Source organism: Heterocephalus glaber, unplaced genomic scaffold (genome assembly GCF_053883595.1).
Source record: "Heterocephalus glaber isolate CG9 unplaced genomic scaffold, H.glaber_assembly_v1.0 deba00001606, whole genome shotgun sequence".
Lineage (NCBI taxonomy): Eukaryota > Metazoa > Chordata > Mammalia > Rodentia > Bathyergidae > Heterocephalus > Heterocephalus glaber.
Window position 1 is genome coordinate 31,458,998 of NW_028258377.1, and position 27,977 is coordinate 31,486,974.

At 43.4% G+C, this 27,977-nt stretch overlaps 1 protein-coding gene across 4 annotated transcripts in view; it reads right to left on the reverse strand.

Moving 5' to 3' along the window:
- Cyfip2 (cytoplasmic FMR1 interacting protein 2) overlaps positions 1-19,467 on the reverse strand; it is a 118,985-nt gene extending 99,518 nt beyond the window's left edge. For all 4 annotated transcript variants that reach the window (XM_013078698.3, XM_004836489.4, XM_004836492.4 and 1 more), the window contains exon 1: positions 19,354-19,467. The gene's annotated coding sequence lies outside the window, so the exon portion shown is untranslated. The remainder of the gene's footprint in view (positions 1-19,353) is intronic.
- Between the last annotated feature and the right edge of the window lie 8,510 nt (positions 19,468-27,977).

Sequence of the window (27,977 nt, forward strand, 5' to 3'; positions counted from 1 at the left end):
CCTCTTCTCTCCTCTCTCTCCAGAATCCTAAGAGTGGAGGTCAGGGCCACAGCAATGCCACTGCAAGCCATAAAAGAGTCTCTTCTGGAGCCCCAGTAATTCTCCTCATTCAGTCAAATAATAATTATAGTAATACTTATTTCTCCCTAGCCCTTATTCTGTGTCAAACACTGTGCGATGCATTCAACTACTTTAATCTCACATCAACCCTATAAAGGTAAGAAATATAACTGTTCCAATCTCATTTACAAATAAGCAAACAGAAGCTCAGAATTTATTTCACAAGGTCAAGTGCTGGCCAATGTGGGAGCAGGGCTGGAACCAAGTTTGCCTCGCTCCGGGCCTGGGCATCTTTGTTGCCATGCATTTCCTCCTAAGTGCTCAACTCACACCGTGAGCTTGTGCTTAACACCTAAGAGGTCTGTCTCACGTCCAGCTCCGTACTAGGTGTACATTAGCGGTTCTTGGCTCTGCTCATGCCAAAGCTTCTTAATAATACAATGCCTGAGCACCACACTTAAGACCAGCAAGACTACACTTTTCAAAAAGATCCTACTTCATTTGCAATAGAGAAATCCAGATTAAAATTAAGTGGAGATACCACTTCTCACTGATTAGAATGGCAAAAATCCAAAGGTTGGACTGCATGCGCCATCGGTAAGGCTTCGAAGAATCAGGCCCTCTCACGTGTGGTTGGTGGGGACATAAAATGGTACAAGCGCCAGGAAGGAAATCTGGCAATATCTGATGACATTTCATAAGTATTCTACCCTCTGACCACAAATCCCTCTACCAGGTATTCCTGACACTGGCAAAAATGCAAAAAGACATCTGACATCTGACCATGGCAGCACCATATGTAACTGTGAGAAACTGCAAACGTCCATGCACAGAGGTGCAGTCCTCTACCATGACATGCCAGAAGCAGATGTGACCCCCAAGGAGATCTCCAGGATGCAGTCCGTACAGCATGCTCTCGCTTATTTAAAAGAGGAGGCAGCAACATGCATCTCCTATTTAGAAACTGTGAACTCCCAGGTGTAGCAGAGACCACTTCCGATCCCAGCACTCAGGGAGGCTGCGGTGGTGGAATCACAAGGAAGGGGGGTGGGAAGTAGCTCAGAGAAGAGAACACTCACCCAGAATGTACTGGAAAAAAAACAACCCAAACAATGGAAGGACAAGCCAGAAAGTTTTAAAAATCAGTTACCTATCATAAAGGAGGGAAAAGGTTTTAAAGGAACAGGGAAACAGGCTATACTTTGACTATACTTTGTAGATTTGACTTTGAAATGGTGAAAATATTTTGTCATTATAAAATAATATTTAAATTTTAAATGTAACCTCTAACCCAAAAAGTAAAATGAAATCAATGAAAGAATAAGTATATTAGTTGTTGGTATAACCACACAGAGGACCTATTCCAAGTGATTTTACAATTCATTTATGTGAGGGTAGATTCCTGGTGGGACACATCTTAAGAACAAAAACAGCTGTGAAATGAAATCTGCTGTTTTCAGTAATATACTGATGTATCACTGTAATGTCTGGATGCATTGTGGGGTAAAATAAACACGTAATTATGAAATACATTCTAGCATTGTTGAGAACTGGCACTCCTGACATGGCGGGAAGGAGATAGATAGGTAACACCGAAAAGAGTACATGAAAACCTAACATAATCTAGGAATGGTAGAACACACCTGTAATCTCGGCACTCTGGAAGGCTGAGGCAGGAGGACTGCAAGTTTAAGCCCAGTCTGAGCAACTCAGTGAGATCCAGTCTCAAGGAAAAAAAAAAAATGGGGGTTGGGGATGTAGCTCAGTGCAGAGGCCTTGGGCTCAATCTCCGGGACCAGAAAAATAGAATAAAAGCAACCAATACAGATGGTCCCCAATTTAGGATGTTTTAATTGGTATCTTGCCTTGCAGTGATGGGAAAAAAAAATGGGCATTCTGTAGAAACTGTGCTTTGAATTTTGATCTTTTCCTGGGCTTATGGCAGGTTTACTAGGACATAATCCCATTCTAAATCAAGGAGCATCTGAAGCCCTGAATAGGAACTTGCAGGAACAACAGAAATATATAATGTGTTTTATTTTTACATACATACACATATGTATATGAGTGCAAACACAAATATGTAGGTCCATGTAAGTGTATTTATATACACATATGTACATGTGTGCTTCTGTCCACTGAAAAGACCTGGAAGCAATGACCGACCCAGGAACAGTGCACACCTTAAGAGTGCAGACTGTGGTCTGCAAACACCATTTTCTAAAAGAACCAGCGCTCCTTGAATCCAGGGCTAGGGCAAAAAAAATATGTAAGAAAGGCAAAAACATCTTGTACCAGAAAGCAAGGAAACTATCTAAGGCCACTGGAGTTTTATCTGAGAGATACAGGAGTCAATCTGAAGCAGCCTCCACAGGCCAAAAGGATGCAGCGCCGTGGGCATCAATTAGTGTAACTGAAATGGACCGGAACAGTAGCAAGTGTGTCAACATGCATGAGATCATAAAGATACTTAATAAAAACTAGGTTTTTATTATTTGTTTTGTTACTGTTGGAGGATGCCTGTAAATCAACTTTTATGTTGAAAATTGGTAAACAAAAAGGAAAATAGCAAACAGCTTACCTCTCCTAGACAAGCTAAATACCCCTGCAAAAACAAAATAGAAGAGTAGGATGCTTTTCTCTATAAAAGTATTTTTTCTTTCTTTCTCAGGTTTTCTGTTTAAAATAATAGGACCTCTGTATATCTCTTGAAGAGACTAAAGAAGTAAACAACCCACAAAACCAATCAATTAAGAGCTTTTGTTTATGTAAGGCAATCTCTTTTCTCCTTGTAAATACAGCTTCTCTCTGGGACCTGTGTGTTTGTAGCTCACTCACTGCCTCAGGGAGCAGGAAATCAGACATTTTTAATTTTTAGCTCAAGTGATGGAAGTTACTCCAAACCCAGATCAAATCAGAAAGGAAAAGATATTCCGGAAATTTGAACAGGGGTATACTTGAAATAAGTCCTTCTTTTCTAGGCCAGGTGACCTGCCCGTTGTGCAGTCTTCTGCATGAGAATAATTCTTTATGTTCAGTGTACAAACATGTGGCCATTTTGTCATTTTGGAAGATAAATTAAGTATTTTTAAATTTACAGTGTTCCAGGGGCATCATTTAACAAAAGCAGCTGCAATCTCTCAGTGGGTATTCATGGCAGATTGAATTGAGCATCTTAAAGTCAGGGCCTGATTTCACTGGACTCGGGGATATTGTGCTTCAGAGAGCAGCTTTCGCCCTTTTGAGGCTGAGAGGACAGACAGACTCGGGCAAGAGGGGGCAGACCCCGAAAATGGGGGCTGGGAGAACCTGGCTTTGGAAATGCAGGTTCCAACACAACTAAAATGCTGCTGCCCATAGGAAGAAGATGTGCATTGTCATTTTCTTTGGGGCTTTCTAGAAGGAAAAAGAAAAGGTAAGATATTTTTGTGGAAGTGGAGTACTAGGCTACAACAGTGGGTAAGGTTGAGTTCTTAGAATCTTTCAGCAGCTACTCACAAGCTATCTAACCATAAGCACATCATTTAACCTTTGCTGAGCCTCAGTTTTCCTATCTGTAAAAGGGTTGATAACTTATGAGTGCCTGTCCTCAGTGATTTATTATGAGGGTTATATAACTTCACGGCATGTAGATTACTTAAAACAGTACCCAGCACCAGAGAAAGCATTCAGAAAACATTAGTATCAAAAGAGAAAAGCACGATGAATTTAGTTGTCAATCTCCCTGGATTTTATTCATGATTCATGATTCGAGGTGGACTCCATTTTCCAAGACAGAATGAGAGTTCACATTGCGAGAGAACAGGACAGTGGGTTTGGTAAGGTAGGAAACAACAAAGAAGCAAAAGATGAATCTGATTAGTTAATATCGGGTTACTTCAGGTTTTCTCAAGAGTTAAAACAGACAGGACTTCATTATTATACAGATTCAGATGTACTGGAGTCTCCTGTTTTTGGAAAACTGGACAGTTTGGGAGTCTCTTTATTTCTGTAAAGTTTCAGCTTCATTATGTGGTGTTTAGCCTGAGTGACTACTTTTGGTTTGGTCTGACCTGATGGGATCTAGAGCAGGAGATCAGTCATAGCCTCCCATAGTTTTGTTTTAACATTAGCTAGTCCGTGGCTTATTTTTAAAAGAATAAATTAAACATTGCCACAGCTCTACAACAAAGGAAGGCATTATTACTATTAAAGTATCATTCTATAAATCTTTTACACTGATTTCCTCCACCACAACCATCCTACACATTTGAGATGGAGAATGTTATTTTTGCTGTTTTTCCAAGGATACAGTGTTCCTGAGAAATAAATTCTTTTATTCAGGGTCACAGTCAGCTCGTGGCACAGGTAGAGCTGAAATAGGATATCCTGACTTTCCATTCTATACTCTCTTCTAGACCACACTAGCTTTTACACTCTTGAAAAATGCCAAGCACTTTTTTTCTTTTCCAATTTGGTTGGCTGCCCTTTCCTTCTTCAAGAACAAGAGTCAACCAAGCTAGAAAGACTAGGTAACTGTCATCTTTGGGATTCATAAACATCGAGAGGCCAGGAAATATATTCCCAGTCTGTGTGGCTCTCCAGCTAGATGCAATACGTACCTGCCGGTGTGCACACCCCATGGGCATACATGTGTATATATATTTATATATACAAAGACATATGGAAATATAAATATACAAATAAATCAAAAGCATCTGACTCTTTTTTCTCGATTTTTTTTTCCAAATATTTTGATCAGAGGCTGGTTGGATCCAAGGATAGAGAACCCACAGACACGGAGGGTGGGCTGTATCTGACACTACAGTAGGCGGAATGATGCCAGCCCCCTGAAGATATCCGTGTCTTAATCCATGGCAAACAGCAGGACCCCAGACAAAAGCTTCATAGACTCCCCGAGTGACCTCAGAGTTGGAAGAAACCTAAGGAAAGAATTACTCCTTAAAAAGCTTTTCTGATCTCCCTAAGCCCTACTTAAAACCCCATTCTATCTTCACTCTCCTTTGGTCCTTACCAAACCTACTATGTTCCTTCCTTTGTAGGATCTACAACATTTTATTAAGTGATTCACCATGTTTTCTCGCCTGCTCTACACTCTAAACTCCTCAATGGCAGGTGTGTGTCTAATCACACCCAGTTTCTATGCAGAGCATGCATCTGTGACTCAGTAAAGATTTGTTCAATAGGTGGAAAAAAATTTCACCCTTCTTCATGATAAAACCACCTAAAAAGCAAGTAATAGAGGGGAACTTCCTCAATCTTACAAAAAGCAGTTACAAAAAACCCTTAGTGAATATCAGACTTGATAGTGGAAAAAACCGAATGTTTTCCTGTTAATATTAGGAACAGGACAATGAATTCTGGTCTCACTGTTTCTAGTCAACATTTTACTGGAGATTCTAGGTAAAGTATTTAGCTAAGAAAATTAAAGGCATCCAGATTAGAAAGGAAGACTTAAAAGACTCTACCTGCAGGGCTGGGGATTTAGCTCAGTGGTTTCGCTGCCTGCTGTACAAGCGCAAGGACCCAAGTTCGATCCCCATTACCAAAAAAAAAGAAAACTCTACCTGCAGATGGCATGATCTTGTATGTTGAAAATTCTTTAAAAATCCATTAAAGAAACTTAAAATGAATAAACCAGTTCAACAAGGTTACAGAATACAGCGTCTAATTCATGCCACATCTTAAGAACTTAGCATAGGCTAAAATCAGGAACAAGACAAGGATGTCCACTATCACCACTCCTGTTCAATATTGTTCTGGAAACATTAGCCACAGCAATTAGAAAAGAGGAAGAAATAAAAGGAATAAAGATAGGAAAGGAAGAAGTTAAACTGTCATTATTTGCTGATGACATGATACTTTACATAGAAGATCCAAAAAACTCTACCAAAAGATTTCTAGACCTAATTGACAGATTCAGCAGAGTAGCTGGATACAAGGGCAACACTCAAAAAACAATAGCCTTCTCGTACACAAATAACAGACTCACTGAGAGAAATTCGGGAAACAATTCCTTTTACAATAGCATCCAAAAAAATGAAATATCTAGGAATCAATCTAACAAAAGAAGCAAAAGACCTCTACACTGAAAACTACAGCACCCTGAAAAAGGAGATAGAGGCGGATATAAGAAAATGGAAAGACATCCCTTGTTCCTGGGTAGGAAGAACCAATATAGGGAAAATGGCCATACTTCCAAAACTACTATATAGATTTAATACAATGCCGATTGAACGTCCAACAATATACTTCACAGAACTAGAGAAAACAATCCAAAAATTCATTTGGAACCAGAAGAGACCTAGAATAGCAAAAGCAATACGAGGCAACAGAGACATGGCTGGGGGTATCACAATCCCCAACTTGAAACTTATACTACAAAGCTACTGTGATAAAAACAGCATGGTACTGGCAAAGAAGCAAACCCAAGGACCAGTGGAATACATTAGAAGATGCAGAAACAACTTCAGACATATTCAGCCACCTAGTTTTAATCTTTGACAAGGGAGCCAACCACCCTCATTGGAGGAAAGATAGCCTATTTAATAAATAGTGTTGGAAAAACTGGATTTGAACCTGTCAAAGATTAAAACTAGACCCATACCTATCACCATGCACTAAACTAAGATCAAAGTGGATTAAAGATCTAAATATTAAGACAGAAACACTAAACTCGCTGGAAGATAAGTTAGGTAGAACTCTTGAAGACACTGGCATAGGAAAAGACTTTATGAACAAAACCTCAGTAGCACAGGAACTAGCACAAAGAATCAACAACTGGGATCTCCTCTTACTAAAAAGCTTCTGCACTGCAAGAGAAACCACCAACAGAGACAACCTACAATGTGGGCAAAAATTTTTAGCAGCTGTTCCTCAAACAAAGGTCTACTATCTAGAATATATAAAGAATTGAAAAAAATTAGACGCCCTAAATTCAAAGACCCAATTCAAAAATGGACATCTAAAATGAACAGACATTTCTCAGACAAAGAAGTAAAAGCAGCAAATAAATGTACGAAAAAATGTTCAACATCACTGGTCATTCGACAGATGAAGAGGAAAACAACACTGAGATTCCACCTCACCTCAGAAAGAATGGCTGCTATCAAGAAATCAACCAATGACAAATGCTGGTGGGGGTGTGGGGAGAAAGGAACCCTTCTCCATTGTTGGTGGGAGTGCAGACTGGTGCAACCACTGTGGAAATCAGTATGGAGATACCTCAAAGAACTAGGGCTAGACGTTTCATTTAAGCCAGCTATTCCTCTACTGGGTATCTTCCCCAAAGAATTAAAAGAATCATACCACAGCAATATATGTGCACCTATGTTTATAGTGGCACAGTTTGTAATAGCTAAGGTTTGGAAACAGCCCAAGTGCCCATCAACTGGAAACTGGATAAAGAAGATGTGCTTTTTTTGTAAAATGGAGTACTACTCAGCCATAAAGAACGAGAAACTAGAGTCATTTACAGCTAAATGGGTGCATATTGAGGCCATACTCTTAAGTGAAATAAACAGGACACATGTGTAAATACCGAATAGTTTCTCTAGTGTGAGAAACTGAAAGTGTAAATAAGGATGAAAATGATTAAAATGAATAATTGATAATTTGAAATAGGAAAAGGTCCAAAGGGGTAGGGGTGGCAGGAGGGAAAGGGGAAAAGGAAGAAAGGAAAGGAAAAATTATGTGAAAGAAAAAAAAAAAGGAAACAAAGTCTATGTAAATAGGGAAGGGTGGTAGGGGTGAAGGGAGCACAGGTAATGGGGAAAAATAAGCACTAAAGATACATCATCTTCAGGTACAAGCACCCACTGATAAATGTAAATGTACTGTATACCTAAAATGTACCAATTAATATACAAATTTTAAAAAAGATGTGGTTTTTTAATAAAATGGAGTACTACTCAGCCATAAAGAACGAGAAACTAGAGACATTTATAGCTCAATGGATACATATTGAAACCATACTCTTAAGTGAAATAAACAGGACACACGTGTAAATACCGAATAGTTTCTCTAGTGTGAGAAACTGAAAGTGTAAATAAGGATGAAAATGATTAAAATGAATAATTGATAATTTGAAATAGGAAAAGGTCCAAAGGGGTAGGGGTGGTGGGAGGGGAAGGGGAAAGGGAAGAAGGGAAAGGAAAAATTATGAGAAAAGAAAAAAATGGAAATGAAATCTATGTAAATAGGGAAGGATGGAGGGAGTGAAGGACGCACAGGTAATGGGGAAAAAAATAACCAAGATACATCATGTACAGGTAGAGGCACCCAATGATAAGTGTAAACGTATTGTATACCTAAAATGTACCGATACCGATAAAAGAATTTTTTAAAAAACCAGCATAGGAAAAAAGGTGGCAAAATCTCTCACTCATACTTTTTATAATGATTGCATGTTGAAATAACACTCTAGATGCTCAGGTTAAAAATATATATAATTCAAATTAAGTTAATCCATTTCCTTTTGTTTTTTAAATTGCAATAAAATTCATGTAAAGAATCAATTTTATCTCTACATACTAGCAATATACAATCTGAAAATGAAAATAGGAAAATAGTTCTATCTACAATAATATTAAAATGAATATAATACTCAGGAATAAATTTAACCAAAGTATAAAACATACTCTAAAACCTATAAAACACTAATAAATTTAAGACCTAAAAAATGAAAAGATATCCCATGTTCATAGATTAGAAGGCTTAATATTGTTAAGACTGCAACACTCCCCAAACTGATCTAGATTCAACCCAATCTCTTATCAAAATCTCAGCTGGCTTCTGTGTAAAAACTGACCAACCGATCCTAAAATTCACATGAAAATCCATGGGACTTATCCAGGATAGCAGAAACAATCTGGGAAAAACGAAAACAAATTAACATATTTCCCAATTTCAAAACTTACTACAGGGCCGGGGATTTAGCTCAGTGGTTTCACCGCCTGCTGTGCAAGTGCAAGGACCCGAGTTCGATACCCGGTACCAAAAAACTTACTACAAAGCTACAGTAATCAAAACAGTGTGGTATTGGCATAAGCATGGACATACAGGTCAATAGAATGGAAGTAAGAATCAAGAAATAAACTCTCAGGCCAGGGACTTAGCTCAGTGGTTTCGCTGCCTGCTACATAAGTGCAAGGACTTGAGTTTGATACCCAGTACCAAAAAAATAAAATAAACTCTCGCATCATGGTCAACTCATTTTTGACAAAGGTACCAAAATGAGTCCATGGAGAGAAAATACTTCTTTCAGCAAGTGCTGCTGGGACAACTGGATATCCACATGCAAGGATATCCACATGCAAGCAAATAAAGTGAATCCCTACCTCACATCTTGCTACATGTCAACCCACAATGAATCCAAGATCTAAATGTAATGTTTACAGCTAATACTACAAAGCTCTTAGAAGAAAACATAAGTGAAAATTTTTGTGACCCTGAATTATGGAATGACATCAAAATCATGAGCAATAAAATAAAACAAAGACATTATCAAAATTATAAATTTTCAGGGCTGAGGAATTAGCTCAGTGGTTCCACCACCTTGCAATTACAAGGTCCCAAGTTTGATCCCCGATACAAAAAAAAAATTACAAATTTTCATACTTCAAAGGACACTATTTAAAAAGTGAAAGATGATCTGTATTATGAAAGGAATTATTTGCAAATCATGTATCCACTAAGTGTATGGAATATATAAAGAATCATTAGAACTAAAGAAAAGACAACTCAATTTTTTAAATGTACAAAGTGTCTCAAAAGGTTTTTATTCAAAGAAAATACACAAATATCCAATACACATAAAAAGATCAGGGAAATGCAATCAAAATCACAATGATACCACTTCCCATCCACTAGGATGGCTCAAATAGAGAGGACAGAGAATAACAAGTGTTGGTGAGGACCGGAGAAACTGGAACCATCTCTGCAGGTGGGAATCTAAAGTGGTACAGCCAACTTTGAACAGACATTTTGGCAGTTCCTCAAACTTTAAACAAAAGAGTTACCATATGAACCAGTAATTCTACTCCTAGGTATATTCCCAAGAAAAATAAAAAACATACGTCCACACAAAAACTTGTACACTAATGTTTATAGTAGCACTATATAGTCAAAAAGCGGTCACACTTCACATCCTCACCAACTAATGAGGGAACAAACTGTGGTCTGACCATACAATGGAATATTATTCAGCTATAAAAGGACTTTCAAGCCGAGCCCGTTTGTACAAACCTGTAATCCCAGCACTCACGGAGACTGAGGCAGGAGGATCACAAGTTTGAGCCTAGCCTGGGCAATTTAGTGACTTAGTGAGACTGACTCAAAATAAAAAATTAAACGGGCTGGAGATGTAGCTCAGTGGGAAGGCCCTGGGTTCAATTTGCAGTACTAGGGGAGAAAAAAAGGACTTTCATACAGATACAAAATATCCTACTACCCGGATTACATGTATGAATCTTGAAAACATTATGCAAAATAAAAGAAGCCAATCACAGATGATTCCTTAGTGTAGGAATCCATTTACATGACAAACAGGCAAATCTACGGAGACACACAGTACATGAGTGATTGCCTAGGGTTGGGAGGAAACTAATGGTGCTGCTAAAAGGCCACAGGGTTTCTTTCTGGGGTGACAATGTCCCAAAAGTGTAATTATGGCTGCCCCAACTCCATGAATATACTAAAGAATCACTAAACCGTATGGCTTTAAAGGACAAATTATAAAATGTGCTTCATGTCAATAAAGCTGCTCACAAAAAAAGAGCATTTTTGTGTCCACTTTTGGGAAACTCTGGGTACATGAGTAGGAGGGGCAAAGAGCTGGAGCTGGGGCAAGGGTTTGGAAAGTTTGTGGGCTATGAAGCTGCCCCTGTGATCAGGGGCTGCCATGAGCAAAAACCAAGCGGAGAGCAGCAAAGAAGATGAGCAAGAGACAAGCACACTGCCCCAGGCAGAGCCCCTACGGTGGCCTGCTCAGTCCTTGCCTCCCTCCGCGGCTGTTTTGTTTCACTACCCACTCTTAGGTTCTGGGGCTGCCCCGCCTCTCCTATGATAAAAAGTCTCTGGGGTGGGGTTCAGAATAAGCAAAGGAGTCTACCTCCCCTACACAGTCTCTTCCTACTGAAGAAGAAATTGAGCCCCAGAGAAGGACTAGGACAAGGTCACCCAGCTGCTAGAGGGCAACACTACAACCTTTTGGAAGAGCACTCAAGGCAGTCACTGACTCAGCAGAGCTTTAAAAGAAAAAGAATATTTTTGAAAGAAGAGAAAGAAACTGAGCAGAAAATTCCAACTTTGCCACAAAACAAAAACCCATACAGGAAAAAGAAATACAATCAAAAAACATTAGCAAGTTTTCTTGTTATCGCTACTTACACATTTTAATGCTACAGACACTTTAAATGTGATTTAGGTTAAAATAGAGCTCCTGCTAAACTGGGGAAGGGAGGCAAGGGGACAGCGTGGTATAAGAAAGCAGAATCTTCCTTCATCAGAGCAGGAAGAAAGGGACAATGTCCAGAACAGGTAAGTCAAGACCCTCGGGAGCCTAGCATTAGGGATGTGGGGGCCACTACTGGACACCATGGTCAGTGAAAGGCAGGAGCCCAGGGGAAAGGAAAGTTCTGGCCCTTTCATTATGAGACTTTCAATGCTACTGGATTTTTTAAAGGCGTGTGCATGTCTTGCTTTGATCAACGTTTTAAACTTTACAAGACCACAACCTAAGGCTGGCAGCTCAGACATCAGGCCAGTATGCATCACAGAACAGCAGGGCAGCCTGTTTAAGTGCAGCTTTCTCCACTTGGGAGGACCCGAGTCTAAGCAAAGCAGTCCCAGCCAGCCTTGACTCAAGCATCTGTGGCCCTTCTCTTCTTGTTTCTGAGGAGGAGGCAGAGAAAAAGACCTTGGGCTTGGCATATTTCTCAGCTGCTTCCTGTGTTGTCAGGGTTGAGGAAGTGTTTCCGGTGATAACGGAACATGGTAGATACCAGTAGCTTGGGGCCACCACCAGCAGTCCTCCCAGGAGGGCAGGTCACAGCACCAAAGGTAGCTTGCTGATTTAATCCACCGGGACCCATGGCAGTGGCCACAGGAGGAACACCAGTGCGACTGTATCTGGAGCAGGAGCTGCCTCTCAGGGGCGCCTAACACTCAAAAAGGGAAGACACTGCATCTGCTGTGGAGACAGTGAGCCTTCAGGTAGAGCCACCAGACCAGAGCATGCAGACCTGAGCTTCAACACTGTGAAACCGCAACATGGTGCAGCAAACATGCAACATGTGCAAAACATATGAACATATAACACATGAATTGAAGATGGCTCAGTCTAAAGACTGACATGGGCTCTAAAATCACACATTCACTCATTATAAAGGGCAGATTTCCTTGTATGTAAAATATCGAGGTTGGCCTGGTAGTGTTCCTCAACCATGATATTAAAATGTGTCATGAAAGCTATAACCTGTACTATCAGCTTAAGTACTGAGGTCTGCAAACAAGGTAGTTTTAATTACATGTGAGGAAAGGGTTCAAAGTGTCTCCATAATAATACTGCTCGGATAGCTATCTCTGCTGCTGAATGGAAGAAAATGAGTGGAGTGGAGGGACTGGTTGCAGTATGCGTGCAGATAACCATGTCAATACTGCCCATCATGGATACTTTAAAAAGTGGAGGGAGCCGGGGATTTAGCTCAGTGGTTCCGCCGCCTGCCTTGCAAGTGCAAGGACCTGAGTTCAATCCCAGGTACCAAAAAAAAAAAAAAAAGAACGAAAAAGAAAAAGAAAAAAGTGGAGGGAAAGGAAAAACAAAAACAACCAGTTCCAAATCGCTGAGCCTGAGTCTCTGTCGGGGCTTCTCAACCCTAAAGCAAATCACTATGAATACAGGTGGGACATTCCACCTGAAGTTTCCTTCAAGACCATACTTCCCCAGGACAGACCATCCATAAATCTGTCCAAGTCCCATAAAATCTGTCCAAGGACATCTGTGCCTTGTGCCTTTGCTCAGACTTTTGCCACTACCTTGTAAGTCAGTGGTGGCGGACCTATGGCATTTGTGCCACAGCCGGCTGTTTATCACTGAAAGCTCTAAAAGGTTCGTCATCACCGCTGTACACTGTCCTCTGACTTAAGTCCCATCCAACTGTCAAGGCTGAGGTCAAGATGAGCCTCTCCCACAGAGGTCTGGCCAGCCAAATCCCACCATAACCGTCATTTCTCCGGATCTCCACAGCAATCGCAGTACAGAGTTCATAATTCCTTATGGGATTACCAACTGCTTTATCTCTTGCCAGTTCCTTAGATCATGAAGAATGCTAGGGATAGTCATCTTTTCTGGAATGGATCCACAACAACGAGAAGAGCTGGGCACAAAGTAGGCATTAATTGCTTAATTAACACTTCATGACTGATTTGTTGAGTGCATGAACAATGATCAAAATTTATGTCTTTTGGTTTAAAAAAATTACAAATTTAATACATCATGGTCTTCCAAGATATCATACTACATTAACCTTATTACTCTAAGAACCTCACAGGACTTCTTTAGAAAACTCTATTATCCTACAGTTTCCATCTTCAACCATAACAAGTGGGTCCTCATTTCTCTTTACCAAACGGAAGTACAACAGATTTCGAGATTAAAGGCTGACTCATACTTTTGAGTTGTCTCACTGTTCATACCATGCCAAAAGAAGACTTTAAAAAAAATTGCAGGAAAGGGTTTTATCTATTTTTTCACTCTTTTTTATTGGCTATACAGTTTAACAGGTTTCCTTTAAGCAGATTCACACATGCCTATAATATACTTTGCTCATTTTCACCCCATCACCCCCTTTTACTACCCTCCCCTACTAGTTTCACATTTGGGGGGTTTCAATATGTATAATATATTTTGCTTATATCTCTTCCCCTATTACCTGCCCTTACAGCCTCTCCCCCTTATTTCCCTTTCCTTATTTTATTTTCCCCTTATTTCTTTCCTCTTGTCTAACAGTCTCCCTTCTTTCTTGCCATCTTTTTAGAATCCACGTCTTACTTTTCTTGTTGCTGAGATAAAATATCTGACACCCAAAGTTAAAAGAGGAAAGGTTTATTTTGGCTCACAGTTTGTAGAGGATTCAGTTCATAGTTGGCTGGCTCCAAGGCAGAGTAGCATGGAAGAAGGGCATCACAGAGGAGAAACAGTCCATGGTGGGCAGAAGGCAGCAAAGTAGTAAAGAACCAAAGCAGCAAGTGATAAGCAGGGGCTCTCTTTCTGTCCCTTATATCCTATCCAGGCTGCCCACCTAGGGTGGGACAACCTTAATCCTAGCATCACACCCTTAATCCCAGGATCACACACCCTAGATCCAGCCACCTCTGAAAAGCCCCACCTAGGACCTCATGAGACTTTGGAGGACATCTAGATAGAAGCCATAACATCGCATATTAGGGAGAATATGTGATATTTGTCTTTCTCAGTCTGGTTTATTTCGTTCAGCATGGTCTCCAGATCCATTCATTTTTCCACAAATGACAGGATTTTGTTCTTCCTTCATGGCTGAATAATACCCCATTGTGTATCTATACCACATTTTCCTTATCTACTAACCACTGATGGACACCTAGGATGGCTCCATATCTTGGCTACTGTGAGCTGTGCTGCAGTAAACATGGATATACAAGCGTCCTTACAGTATGCTGACTTTGTGTTGGGAGTATACCAAAGAGTGGTACAGCTGATTCATATGGTAGCCCTGGTTTTAGTTTATTAAGGAGCCTCCATACTGATTTCCACAGTGGTTGACTAATTGACATTCCCACCAACAGTGCAGAAGGGTTCCCCACAACCTCACTAGCATTCATTGTTTTTTGTCTTCTCGATGACAGCCGTTCTGACTGGGGTGAGATGGGATTTCAATCTAGTTTTGAATAAAGCAGCACATTTTAAAAGCACAAATTGAAAACGGTTCTCAGGTGTTCCTTCCTTTAACACTGAGTTATTGAACATCTTCGATGAGGGTTGGCCCTGCAGAGTCTCTTTGATTTCACTGGGCCTTCAGTGAAGTCAGACAATTCTCTCATTCATCCCCAGCTGATTTCTTATTCCACCCACAGGGCCAGCTGCTCCAAACTTCAGATGTCTCCCGAAGTTCCCTAACCAATCCCGCACCTTTACTTTTCATGGAGGACCTCACTTCCGGCTACACTTGAAAACAGAAATTATATAATGTGGACAAACTACACACCAGTCTGTTCCACCTGGAGATTAAAATCTGAGAACGCACTGCTGGAGGATGATCTGATGATGATGCAAACACCCCACAAAGAAGCCTGTGGTGAAGTCAGCAGTGGATCTGACTCAGACCCCTCTCCTTCCGGGGCTGTGCTTGCTTTCCTCTCTGGTTGCCTTGCTTCGGAGTCACTGTGAGGCTACATAAGGCCACGCACGCATTCAGAATAATCTCTGCAAGATACTCTGCCTAAGTTCAAGCTCTTCCTTCTCACAACAATTTCCCTTAAGATTAGCGCTCAATCTATTCTCTTCTCTGTTGCCAGGGCTCAAGCAGCATGGCTTAAGTGCTGTCCTTGGATGCACACAGACCTCAGCATAATGGCCATGGCTAGAAAGCCAATATCCACACACACTGCATCCTGGGAGGCATCCCACACCCACTGCCTGAATTCTGAAGTGTCTTTGTACAGCAAGGCCATCAGGGGCCTTACAGAATCTTCGAATCACAAAGTGCCTTTCAGTTCTGAGTTGGCGTGATGGTAGACAGATGCTACAGATTCATCTCCTTAAATCAACGCACAATATATAATTAATAAAGTGTTCCCTTAGGAAGGGAGGATGCCCATCCCACACACTAAGGGGCCTCCTTCTCTTCCTATTCCCACGGCTTCTTCTCAGACTGGGATTTATAGGCATTATTTCATCCAAGGGCTCCTGTGGTGACAGGCAGGTAACCAGTTGGGCAGACTACTTTCCATTGTTCCATTTTTAAAGACAGAATGGTGGTGGTGGCTTGAAGGCACACAGCAAGTCAGGATGTCCTAGTCAACTGCTCTGTCTGTCCCAGAAGCAAGGCAGAGCATGCCCTTGACATTTTTGGTTGGTTGCAAAATGTTAAATACACACAGAGGAAGAGGTCCTTCCTGAACTGTGTGCTGAAATGTGAGCAATACCTCCGGGTTTCTGCTCACTTATTTCTCTCCCTTCTCGCTGCCTACTCAAGTTCTACCCACCTTCTTATGCTACTGAGGAGCACCTCCCACCCGAAGCCCTCCTGACATCAAGTCTTATCAGTCATTTCAGTACCTTTAGCAGGTATTGAAATTAACCAGAGTCCAACTCCCTTCAAAAAAGCAGAATCCAGGAAAGCTCTGGAGGTAGAAGGCTTCATAAGATCTGTGGGTTCACTGTGTACATGTGCCAAATTCTTAACAATTATGTAAGTAACACATCACCACAATACCGATATAAATAGAACAGTTCTTATTATGTGCTAAGCACTCTGATCAGCACTCTTACACATCCCTCCTAACAAGAGCATCCGAGATAGCCCGGTCCCTCCTCCACCACAGCTGGCCTCCCATTCTGTGCCTAGAAGGCGGCACCACGCACCACCCACTCCCACTACCAATGCAGGACCATCCTTTGGACCACAGAGGTGGCTCTGCTCCTCAAAATGTCAGACCAGGGCTGGGGATTTAGTTCAGTGGTTTCGCCACCTGCTGCGCAAGCACAAGGACCCGAGTTCGATCCCTGGTACCAAAAAAAAAAAAAAATGACAAGACCAAAGCCCTTTTACAAGGGCTCCAGTGACTGATGTCTGGTTTCATCCGTCGTCGTCGACTACAAGTGAATAATTAATACTTGCCAGTAAAGAAATAGACTCATTGTTATGGTGGCCACAAGGAGGCTACAAAAGGCCATTTTGTGAAGCTCTTGGTGGAACCCTGGGCCTAACAGTGCCCAAAAGAAACCTCAAACGTGAGGGCCAGGGCCCTGCACTGTTTCCCGGGAGTGCTGCTACCAATGCTAATTAGCTTGTTGCCTATTCATCACCTAATCTGGCTTTCTGGTCAATGACAGCAGCAGAGGCCCACTGAACGCCAAGCACCGGGAGGGCACAATTTATCAGAAGGGACATGGAACGTTCTCCTGGGGCCAGTACTTCCTCAATTCCTTCTCTAGGACAGCCTCTGATTGGGGTAACACTCTCCAACTTGACTAGACTGTATCCCTACTCTAGGCCTAATGCCTGAAGCAAGCTTTTCCTTTTCCATTTTCTGCCTCGGACAGAACAAGGCAGCCTTGGGTGCCTATAGAACTGGTGAGCACTAGTCGGGAAATATAATAAAGAAGCTTAGTGTGCAGACAGCGCTTGCCCCCAGGCTCAGCAGCGAAACTACCCAGAGGCAGAGGCACTGGCTTTGTAAGCAACGAGGCAATCAACAGTACACTCTTCTTGTGTCCTCATAACGGTCCGGGCAGATGACAGTGAGTGCCAACAAGGAGCTCTCCCTGTGAGTTTCACATCCCACAGGTGGACATTGTCAGTAGCTGTCCAGCGACTGTGATGCCTGACCCGTCACATACACCCACACTTCCAGATTCCTACCCTCGTGACCAAATGAAGCCGCTCTGGATGAATACAGGTCTGACAGCTACTAGATACTACTATCATTTTAGGACGCTGTTCCCCAAAAGAGCTATGCACCCCCGCTTCCAGCTGACATCTGAAATTCCACCACTAGAGATTACTAACTATCTTGACATGAAGCATTATTTCCCATCAAAATGTCTCCCATCCTGTTTCCTTTCTGGTCAAATGGCTTCTAAAGCACCTGTTCTGCATCCAATGGGAAATTCTTTTGTACTGTATTTAGATCTTCAAAATCAACACTCACTGGCTTCTGGAAAACAAGGTTTGATGCTGGAGAATGGGAAAGCACCAGGGACTCGGTGGAAGTGGAGGTGGGAGGCCTGAGGAAGGACCACGAGAAGGGACAGGCAGTGAGGAAAACGGTCCCCAAGGCCTCCACCGTCCTGACCTCAGCTACAGACCTAGATTTTTGCCCCCCACCCCCACCCCATCAGAAGGACCTTGCATGGGTTCTAACAGAGCCCATGGCCCAAAGTAAGGATGGAGACCCACGAGCCGGAGGTGAAAAGTGGGAGCCCTGGAACCCACTGTCCTGTTGACCCTCCTACCTGCAGCACTGCCCCTGTCCTGGTGGCCATGCCGGGAGGGCACTGGCACCCAGCAGCTGGCAGGGAAAGGTTGTTGCCCATGCCTGGCCTAGCCGGAGGGCCAACAGATGGCTCAGCAGCCATCGGTGGTTGTTTCTACTGCTCTGGGAAAGTGGACAAGGAAAGTTGAAAGTCAGATTCCCCAGACTGGGCAGGCACCTGGGCTGTCACTGTGTCCTTTCCAGCTGGGTTCTGTTTCAAGAATGCCATACTTCTGTGGGCCCATGCTACCTGCTGCAGCGCCCAGACAGTGGGCACCTGCTTCTCTACCCTGCACCGGGTTGAGCTGAACCTTTGAGAGGGTGGCAGGGCTGTCCGGAAAGTACAAGCCGCCACAGACGGCCGGGCAGCTTCCAGGGTCTACAGAACCCAAGAACCCCCGCCCCAGTCGGCTCACAGGTGCCCTCCCCCTTCTCCCTGACCCCTCCCAGCCTGGAGAGGATGCAGCAGCCTAGGCCAGAACTCTTCAAGGCAGGTCGAACGTGCCCCCTGCTCCTCAAATCCTCCAACCCCGGAACTTCTCTGCGGCCCCTCGCCCCACCCATCTCACGGTCACCGCGGGGCGCTGCGTGCCCGAGGCGGCTGCCGGGCGGGCCCTGGCGGCTCCTGCCGGCCGCAAGGAGCTGACGGCGGCCGCGGCGTTAGCGGCAGGCGCTGTGCCGTACCTGGGCGCGGGGAGGGGGCCGCCGCCGGGCTGGCGGCCGCGGCAGGTGTCTGCGGCCCGGGAGATCAGCACCGCCTCCTCGCTGGCCGGCGGCTCCGGCGCAGGCCACGCACCTGCTGCCAATGGGCCCGCGCCTCGCGCACGGGGTCCGCGCCGCGGGGCCCACGGTGGGGCCGGGAGAGAAGGGGTCGCCCGGGGTCGTCCAGGGCCGCCGCGGGGCCTCCGGGGACCCCAGGCCGCGCTCCCCCAGGAGCGGCGCCGAGCGTCCCCCGCGGGCTGGGAAGGGACGCCGGCCCTCGCGCATCCTCACAGCCGCGTCCCGGGCTCCGGCAGCATCTCGGGCCCTGCGTGGGCGCCGAGGCCGCGCGCCGCTTACCTGGGTCTGCAGCAGGGCCACGGGAGGGGCCGAGGCTACCGCAGGGCCCCGCGCCGAGGCGCAGGATGCTGTGCGCGCGGCACTGCGCTCGACTCCTCTGCCGCGCTCGGCCCCACCCCCGCCCCGCCCTGCGCTCCGGCCCCGCCCCCGCCCCGCCCCTCCGCGGCCGGGCCAAGGTCTCACAAAGAGCCGGAAGTGGCAGGCTCTGAGCCTCGGGGCTCTGCGACCTGCACCCCGGGTCCCCAGCCCCAGAACCGCCAGTCGCCCCGCTCTAGGATGGAGCAGGAAGACTGCCTCCCTCCCTGCCATCAACCCGGAACCACACCTGCAGCCTAGGCAGGGCGGAAGCCTAGGCCCCATTGGGATCCCATTGGTCTCATTATTTCCCAGCGCTCATCCATCTAGTACCTAATCTGCAGTGGTCACCAATTCTGTGCCGAGCACCTATTCTGGCGCTGGGTGTGCACTGGTGCACAGAAGACAGGGGTCCCTGCCCTCTTGAAGTTTATCGTCTACCAGTGTCAGTTAACCTAGCAAGCGTCCAGTTAGCTCTAGGAGACGAGTTGTCCAGGGGCAGAGCAGGGTGAAGTCACAGAAGATACAGCTGGGCCAGGGTTAGGATCGACCACTAATTGACCTTGCTCCTTAGGGCTGCTCCTTGGCTCAGAAGGACGCTCTCAGCCAGGCAAGGTGGTGCCTGAATTCCCGGTCATCCCAGCATGAAAGGAGGCTGGGACTGGAGGATGCAAGTTGGAGCTCAGCCTGGGCAACTAGAGAGACTCTGTCTTCGAATAAAATAAAGGTCTACTAGTGTAGTTCAGTGGTAGAGCGGCCGTGGACTTGATCTCCAGTATTTCAGGGGGGAACCACACCTCTCCCACTTCCTTTCTGTTCCTTGGAGCAGAATCCTGAAGCTTCCATCTTTTTAACAGATGCCAGCCTCAACTTCAAGAAGAATTGCCTTGGAGCAGAAAAGAGACCGGAAGCACTTCTGTGCAACCCTGGGCGAAGCTAGGGTCCAGAAGGAACTAAGATGGCAGGCTCCTTTCTTTTCAGGGCGCATGTGCCATTTAGAGCTCCTCCAAGAAGCTATGCTTATTGAGATGCAGCTGAGGGAGCCTTCGGACCCGGGAAGTCTTAACCTTGAGACACCTAAGCAAGGTGTTTATTTCACCACTCTGCTCTTGAGATGCTGCCATACTGCAACATAAAGAATAACAGTTACCTCTGTACCTCAGTAATTTGAGGGTAACTAATTTGAAAGCATTTGAGACATTGTAATTATATATATATATATATATATATAGAGAGAGAGAGAGAGAGAGAGAGAGAGAGAGAGAGAGAGAGAGAGAGAGAGAGAGAACTGTTATAAATATAAGGTAACATCTTGTTACCGGGGAGCCTTTCTGAAATGTTGGCTAGAGCTCACAGATTTACACGTGATCACCCAGCTGGCTGTTCCTATAAAATGCAGGTTATACAGGAGCCCCTTTCTTTCAAGTCTCAGACAGACTTGTGAAGTCTTTGCCTTCTCTGACCTCACATCATTTCACAAGTGCTCAGAATTCATGGTTCTTTGTAGTTTGATGTTACATCACTCATCTAATTTCAATTGCTATTTCAGAAAGGATGACTTACATATATATAGACACACACATATTTCTTTCCCTAATGCCATGTGAGAAAGCTGTGGGGGTGTTTGTGGAGGATGACTTAAAAAAAAAACAGTTCATATTTCTTTTTCTTTTTTATTACGTTTCCATTTTCCATTGGGTTCCTTGAGATTTCAAGTTGAGTGAAACAGTAGGAGTCCCAATAAATCTGATTTTTATTCTAAAGGGTATATTATTTGGGATGTTTCAATTATCTGGAAGCCATATTTCTTCCTACTGTTCCCTCTTTTTTCTTTTCACCTTTCAGGAAGAAGTTGCTTGAAAAGATCACAAGAAAAGACGTATGTATTTGGTTAGATCTAGGCAAAAATTATTTCCCTAGTCCCTGAATTCCAGCTGCTTATAAGGGAGAAATAATAGTCTTTTGAAGCAACTGTGTTGGAAATCCAGAGGCTTGCCTTTTGGTCCTAGTTTTGCAACCAACAGAAGAATAAGCTTAGGCAAGTAGCCTCATCCCTGTATTTCCCCATCTAAAAGATTAACTAGGTTAGACACAGTCCAGTAGCCCTCTGAATGTGGAAAACTGCATGAGTTCAAACAAAAGGGCCTGCTCCTCCAGGCTGTCATCCATGCGCCCCCCACCCCCACCCCAACCCTCAGAATGATGCCCAGACTCACTATCATGGCCCGCCAGGTTGCTCTTAATGATTATTACTGTTTGTGTCTAGATGTTCTCCCAAAGCCTCATGTGGTCACAGGTGGGCTTTTCAAGTCTCAGAAGGACTTGTGAAGTCTTTGCCTTCTCTGTTCTCACATCATTTCACAAGTACTCAGAATTCATGATTCTTTGTACTTTGATATTATATCACTCATCTAATTTTTCAGAAATTTCAGAAATGATGGCTTTTCAGAGGTGGCTACATCTAGAGAGTGTGCAGCTGGGATTAAGTGTGTGATGCTGGATTCAAGGGTGTGTGACTGCTAAATTAGTTGAGAGGGTTGACATAGTTCTAAGTGTGGATAATGGCAAGGCCCACCCTGGGTGTAAGTGCTATCCACCCTAAAGGCATGTAGCCTGAATACACTATAGGACCGGGAAGAAGGCTGCTGTTAATGTTTGCTGCTGCTTCTGCTGCTGCTTCATTGCTTTGCTGCCTTCTTTCTGCCTCCCAAGAACTCTTTCTCCTCTGCAATGCCCCTCTGCTATGCCACCCTCCCGTGGAGCCAGCCACTATGAACTGAAACCTCTACAAACTGTGAGCCAAATAAACCTTTCCTCCTTTAACTTTGGGTGTCAGGTATTCTGTCTCAGCAATGAGAAAAGTAATTAAGACAATGATCTAGCATCTAATTCTTGGGTCTCCTCCCATGTGAACACACTTGCCATGCTTCAGCTAAAAGGAACCTCTTTAGTTCCCCAAACTTGCTGTGCTCTTTTTCATGTTTGACCTTTGCACAAGCCAAAGCTTCTTGCTTGGAATGTTTTGTTCTTCCTTTCCCTTCCCTTCCACACTTTCTCCCAACTTACCTGCCTAACTTCTGTTCACCCTTCTGGTATCCCCTTAGCTATTACTCGCTCCATGATCACCCCTCGTGTGGGTTGGATTAGGATTCCCTGTCTATGATCATATGACTCCTTGGGCTTCCTCCATCATACTGCTAATTGTGTGGTGTTATAATGTTTAACACAATGCCTGCATCACACCATTTGACCATAACATCTGAGAGAGCAGGGATATGTTTGTCTTGTCTCTGTTGAATCTCCAGAGCCTGGCAATGGAGCCAGAAACATAACCTTTCAACAAATGGATCAAATGAACAACTAACTGAAGGTTAAATCTTTACAGGTTGTCATTAAAAATTGTAGCTGCCTATCTACTGCCTTCAGATTACCTTCTGCTTCCAGATTCCAGGAATTAGCAGTGACAGGATCGCAGCTATTGTGAGAGAACTGTTTTGCCACTTGCAAAACTGTGGGTCATGCACTGTGGTTCCATGGAAGGCAATGGTGATTATTTTTTAAAAAGTGTCACAATCTCCATTTAAAAACCATTGGCAGATCCTGCTTCATGGAAACCAGTAGTGGAATATCTGGAATGGGCCTAAGAATTAATTGAAGAGAGAAGACATAGAAAATAAAAATGACTAACATTTGCCACATACATTACCACAAATATTCTATGAGGAAAATATAATCCTTTGTCACACTGTATAACTGAGGAAACTAAAGCAAATAAGAAACTTGCCCAAGTTACTGAAACCAAACCCATGCTGTTTACCACAATTATCTCATTTTCCTTCTGCCAAACTAAATTCATTTGTTTATTAATATGCTACCTTATTCAAAAGATATGCTTAACATATATTGCAGGGCTACATAGATTAAAAATAAAAATCAGCAGGGCCAGGGATGGAGCTCAGTGGCACCATGCCTGCCTTGCAAGTGCAAGGTCCTGAGTTCAATCCCCAGTACCAAGAAATAAAAAATAAAAATAAAAACCAGCAAGAAAAAAATTTCAAGTACAGTAAGTCCTTGATCTATGAACATTTGAGTTGTGAACTTTCACAGATATGAACGGACCTTGCATTACAAACATTTGTAGACGTGAACAAAGCACAGAAGTTGCTCAAGCGTCTACCAGACATTGTCACAGCTGTGCTGCTGTGTGCTTAGTGTACAGTGCAATAGTCCACAGTAGTACAGTGCTCAGTCAGAACCAGGATGTCCAGAGGCAAGAGGAAAAGCAGTGGTGATGTGGAGGGGACTGCTAGGAAATGCAGACCGACACACATTGTATATTGGTGTCAAAGGTGTGGAAGATTGACTCTGTTGGACTTACAAGTAAATCGACTTAAGAATGTTCCTCTGGAACAGACCTCATTCAAAACGGAGACTTACTTAATAAGGAAAGGGCTATAAATAGGAAATTGAGGGAAAAGTGTGGATAAGACATAAACCAAAAACACCCAAGACAATCAAAAATCCTGCTATAAGGTTGCTACACTAGCCCCACATATTTGGTTGTAAGCATTTACATGGTTGGCAAGAAAAGAGAAACTTGATGGTCAAGTTTCACAATTTAGATTAGCCATTAGATAATATCTACCCACTTGCTCCAAATTGCTTCATTTTATAGATATAAGAATCCAGGCCCAGAAAGGGGAAGGGTTACTAAAGGATGGCTGGTCCCAGACACCAAGCCTTTCCCAAGGACAGTACACTGCTTAACTCTTCCCGTGAATCTGGAATGACTTGCTCAACCATACGTCCTTGACCTGATACTTATTGAATGTTTATCTGTAGCCAGCTTCTATGCTAAGTAGTGCATTTGACTGGGCTTATTTTGTGGTCAAAAGATTCTGAGCAGTAGCTCTGTTGTTGTTGTTGTTGTTGTTTCAGATGGAAACTTTAAGAACTATTTTGCGGTTGACACATTACAGGCTCCATCCTGGGCCCCATGCAAATGCATGCCTTCCATTCTCCAAAATATTTCTCTCACTGTGTTCATTTTCCACAACTTTGGAAGACCTACCCTCCCTTGAAGGTCAGATCTTTTACACATAACTTAATGGCAAATAACATTTCGTCCTTATTTCAACAAAAACTTTTTACGTAATTTCAGATAAAAACTGATAAAGAGGCCTAAGCATATTCCCAATTGGATTTAGAATTCAACAATACAACTGAGGTATAATCCCAGGTGCTACTGTGTTCTCAGAGTCTAGCATAAAGTGGATCTAAAATCAGTCCCACAGAATGGTTGTGCGTGCTGGAATTTGGGGACAGACAGGTTTGACTCCACGCCCCCATTCTGCCACTTACTAATCATAGGACCATGAAAGATCTCCCTATTTTACTGAGATGACAATAATTTTACCTATCCCTGAGGTTCTTGTGAAGAATAAATGAAACAGCAAGAGTAAAATACTAACCAGAATCTGGGACCTAATAAGTGCTCACAAATGGGAGCTATCATCATTATCATTATCAGTATTACTATTAAAAATGATTTGAATTTTGGTGTGATTCCTAGGAAAATGCAGGACTTGGTGTAAGCTTTGAGTTCCAGTCTCGCATGGGCTAAGTAGCTATACCGCCCCACGTAAGTCACTTAACCTTCTCTGTGTACCACTTCCCTCCTCTGTTAGGTGCAACCCCACTCCCAATGTCATCCCCAAATTGCTGTAAAGATCAAACACAGTCTTAGATGGGAGAGTGTTTTAAGAAGCACAAAACAGAAAAGCAAAGGAAAGTTTATGTTGTCTCAGGTTCTGGACATTTCTACCCAAAATCAGTCTTTGAAAAAATGCAAAGAGATTGGAAATGGCAGCTTGACCTGGTGCAGGGGAGGGTTGGGATAGGGCTCTGACCTAGAGGGCCATGGACACTCTCCTAGCTCCTTCCACAGATTCTCCTGTGATGGTGGCCAGTATCTGTTGGCTTGGACCTCAAGGCCTTGGGTCCTAACATAAACACAATAAAGAGAGAGAAGGTGGAATAAGGTGTGCTTTAAGCATGCTGGTTTCTCTGCTGGAAATGTCTGTCCAATCCCTCTCCCAAGGGAGGATGTTTCTACTTGGGAACCTCCAGTTGCCTTTCACATGTCCTTGGGGAAGACCTCCCTGGTTTCTCGGTGTTTTTACTTGGTTCTCTGTGCTCTCACTTTACTAGGACCACTTCTCCATGAGATAACCTCCAACAACCCTTTGCAATTTTAGTTCATTCCTGTTATTCAGAAGTTATGTCTATAAAGTTACCATGAACAATGAACTAGCAAACACTGGCATTGCTCCTCAGGAACACATACATGTAAGTTTCCTGAACTTATGGTCACAACATTTTGTCAACCAATCAATAAGTAATCTTGCTTTATGCATATTTCTGTTAAAAAATAACCTTCCCTAATATATATTGTTGATTCATTAACATTGTACATGGTCAACAGAACTATAAATCATGCTTGAACAATGTGTATCCAATAGTTGTTTTTTTTTTATGTTAAGACATCATAATGTGTTCGCATTTAGGGACAATAAACAGTACTTTACCACTACATTTTGGGCCATCTTAAACACTAAAATCATTCCTTAAAAAACACAAAAATGTGACACTAAATAGTCTATGAAAAGACCACTTGTTTACAGCATAAGACAGGAAAGTAAAACATTGCTGTATTTGACTTCAGCTGGGAATGTGCATTAGAACAATCCAAAATTTCACTGTTCTACATGTGGGCACATCCAGAATGACTGCAGGAGAACCAAACCAAAACAAAACCCAAGTATTGATTTCTGGCCTAAAATAAATTCTTGCAAATAAGCAAATTTGCAAATTTGAGTTCCCAAATAATGAGCACCAACCATATTTCGTACCTGTCGGAATATTTTCCTAGCCTGCAAGCTTCTTAGAGGAAAGGCCAGTGTCCACAGCAGCCTTTCGCCTTGCCCTCTTGCCCTGAGACTGACCTCTCTGGACAGCTCTGCTCCTTCTCCTGGGTCCTCTGGCTCGGGATTGGGTAGGACCGACTGGAAGTTGTAACAGTTGGCGGGGGAGGGGAGGAGAGTGAAGCCAGTTCCGCCCTGCAACATTCGTTGCCTTGAGCTTCCTCTGTCCATTACTAAAGTTTTTTTCCTTTCAAGGCAATACTCTGCAGCTGACTCCTTCCACATTCAAACGATCACTTTCCTTCCTCGTTCCTTAGGGCCTATGGATGATAATTCTTCACTTCAGTCTGGACTGCTCTAACAAAATACCTTGGCCTGATAGCTCAAGAACAACGCAAAGTTACTTCTCCTAGCTGTAGAGATTGGGAAGTCTGTGAGCAAATTTGCAGAGCATCGAGTGTCCCATGAGGGTTTACTCACTGCTCCGTAGATGGTGCCATGTTGCTGTGTCCTCACATAGTGAAGAGTGGAAGGACAAGAAGGGAGTCCTTCCTGTCCTTTTATAAGACATTAATCTCATTCATGAGGCTGGGGTCCTCATGTCCTAACTGTTTCCCAAATGTCCCACTTCTTAATACTACTAACTTTGGATTATGTTCCAACACGAATTGTGGAGAGACACAAATTGTTGAACCATAGCACCACTCCCCAGCTGTTATTTTCCTCTCTGCCTCTTCATCAGGTGCTCCTAAACCTGAGCCACATGTTTTCAAAAGCTCTGTTGGAAATATGCTCTTTTTGAATTATTCTAATTTGGGATGTGTTTGTTACCTAACAGATGCCTTACTCACCTTTCTAAACCCTTCACTTAACACAGAACCATAGTAGGTGAATAGTAAGTATTTATGAAACAAATAAGTGATTTCTAAAACTCTCAATAGTATCTGTGTTTCTGTTATCTTACAAGCCAACGCTACATTACACCTTGGAGAGAATCTCAAAGTCATGATAGATATGCACACACACACACACACACACACACACACACACACACAGTGCAAGAGATGTGGGCTATGGGGAACCCAATTTCTAGCAATTCCCTTAAACCTGTAAATTAATATGTACTCTCACATTAAAACATATGTTTATTGTGCTAATACAGCTTCTACCTTTAATCCTCTCTGATGATGTCACCTTCTCAAATCCCTCTAATTAAGGAATTCGTAGCTCTTTTTACAATCCTGTCTCTCTCTCTCTCTCTGTCTCACACACACACACACACACACACACACACACACACGCACACTCCCCACTCAGCTGAATGAGGTATATTGTTTCTTTCTCAGAATGGTGGGCTTGCATGTTGGGAGATCCAGGGAGAATGGGGTCAGCAGGGACACACAGATGAGTTCCCTCAACCTCCCTCCAATTATTGTCAGTGGGAGTCAAGCCTGAGGAGGGTCCTTGGAATAATTGGAGAGGTCACACTTTCTTCCCCATACCCTGTGGCCTGTGGTGGATGAACTGATTGACACAGTGGACACCAGCATTTGGTAAACACAGCACTCAGCATATCCAAACTGCAACAGCCCGGCTCTTATTCCACTGGAATTTCAAGAGAAGGGG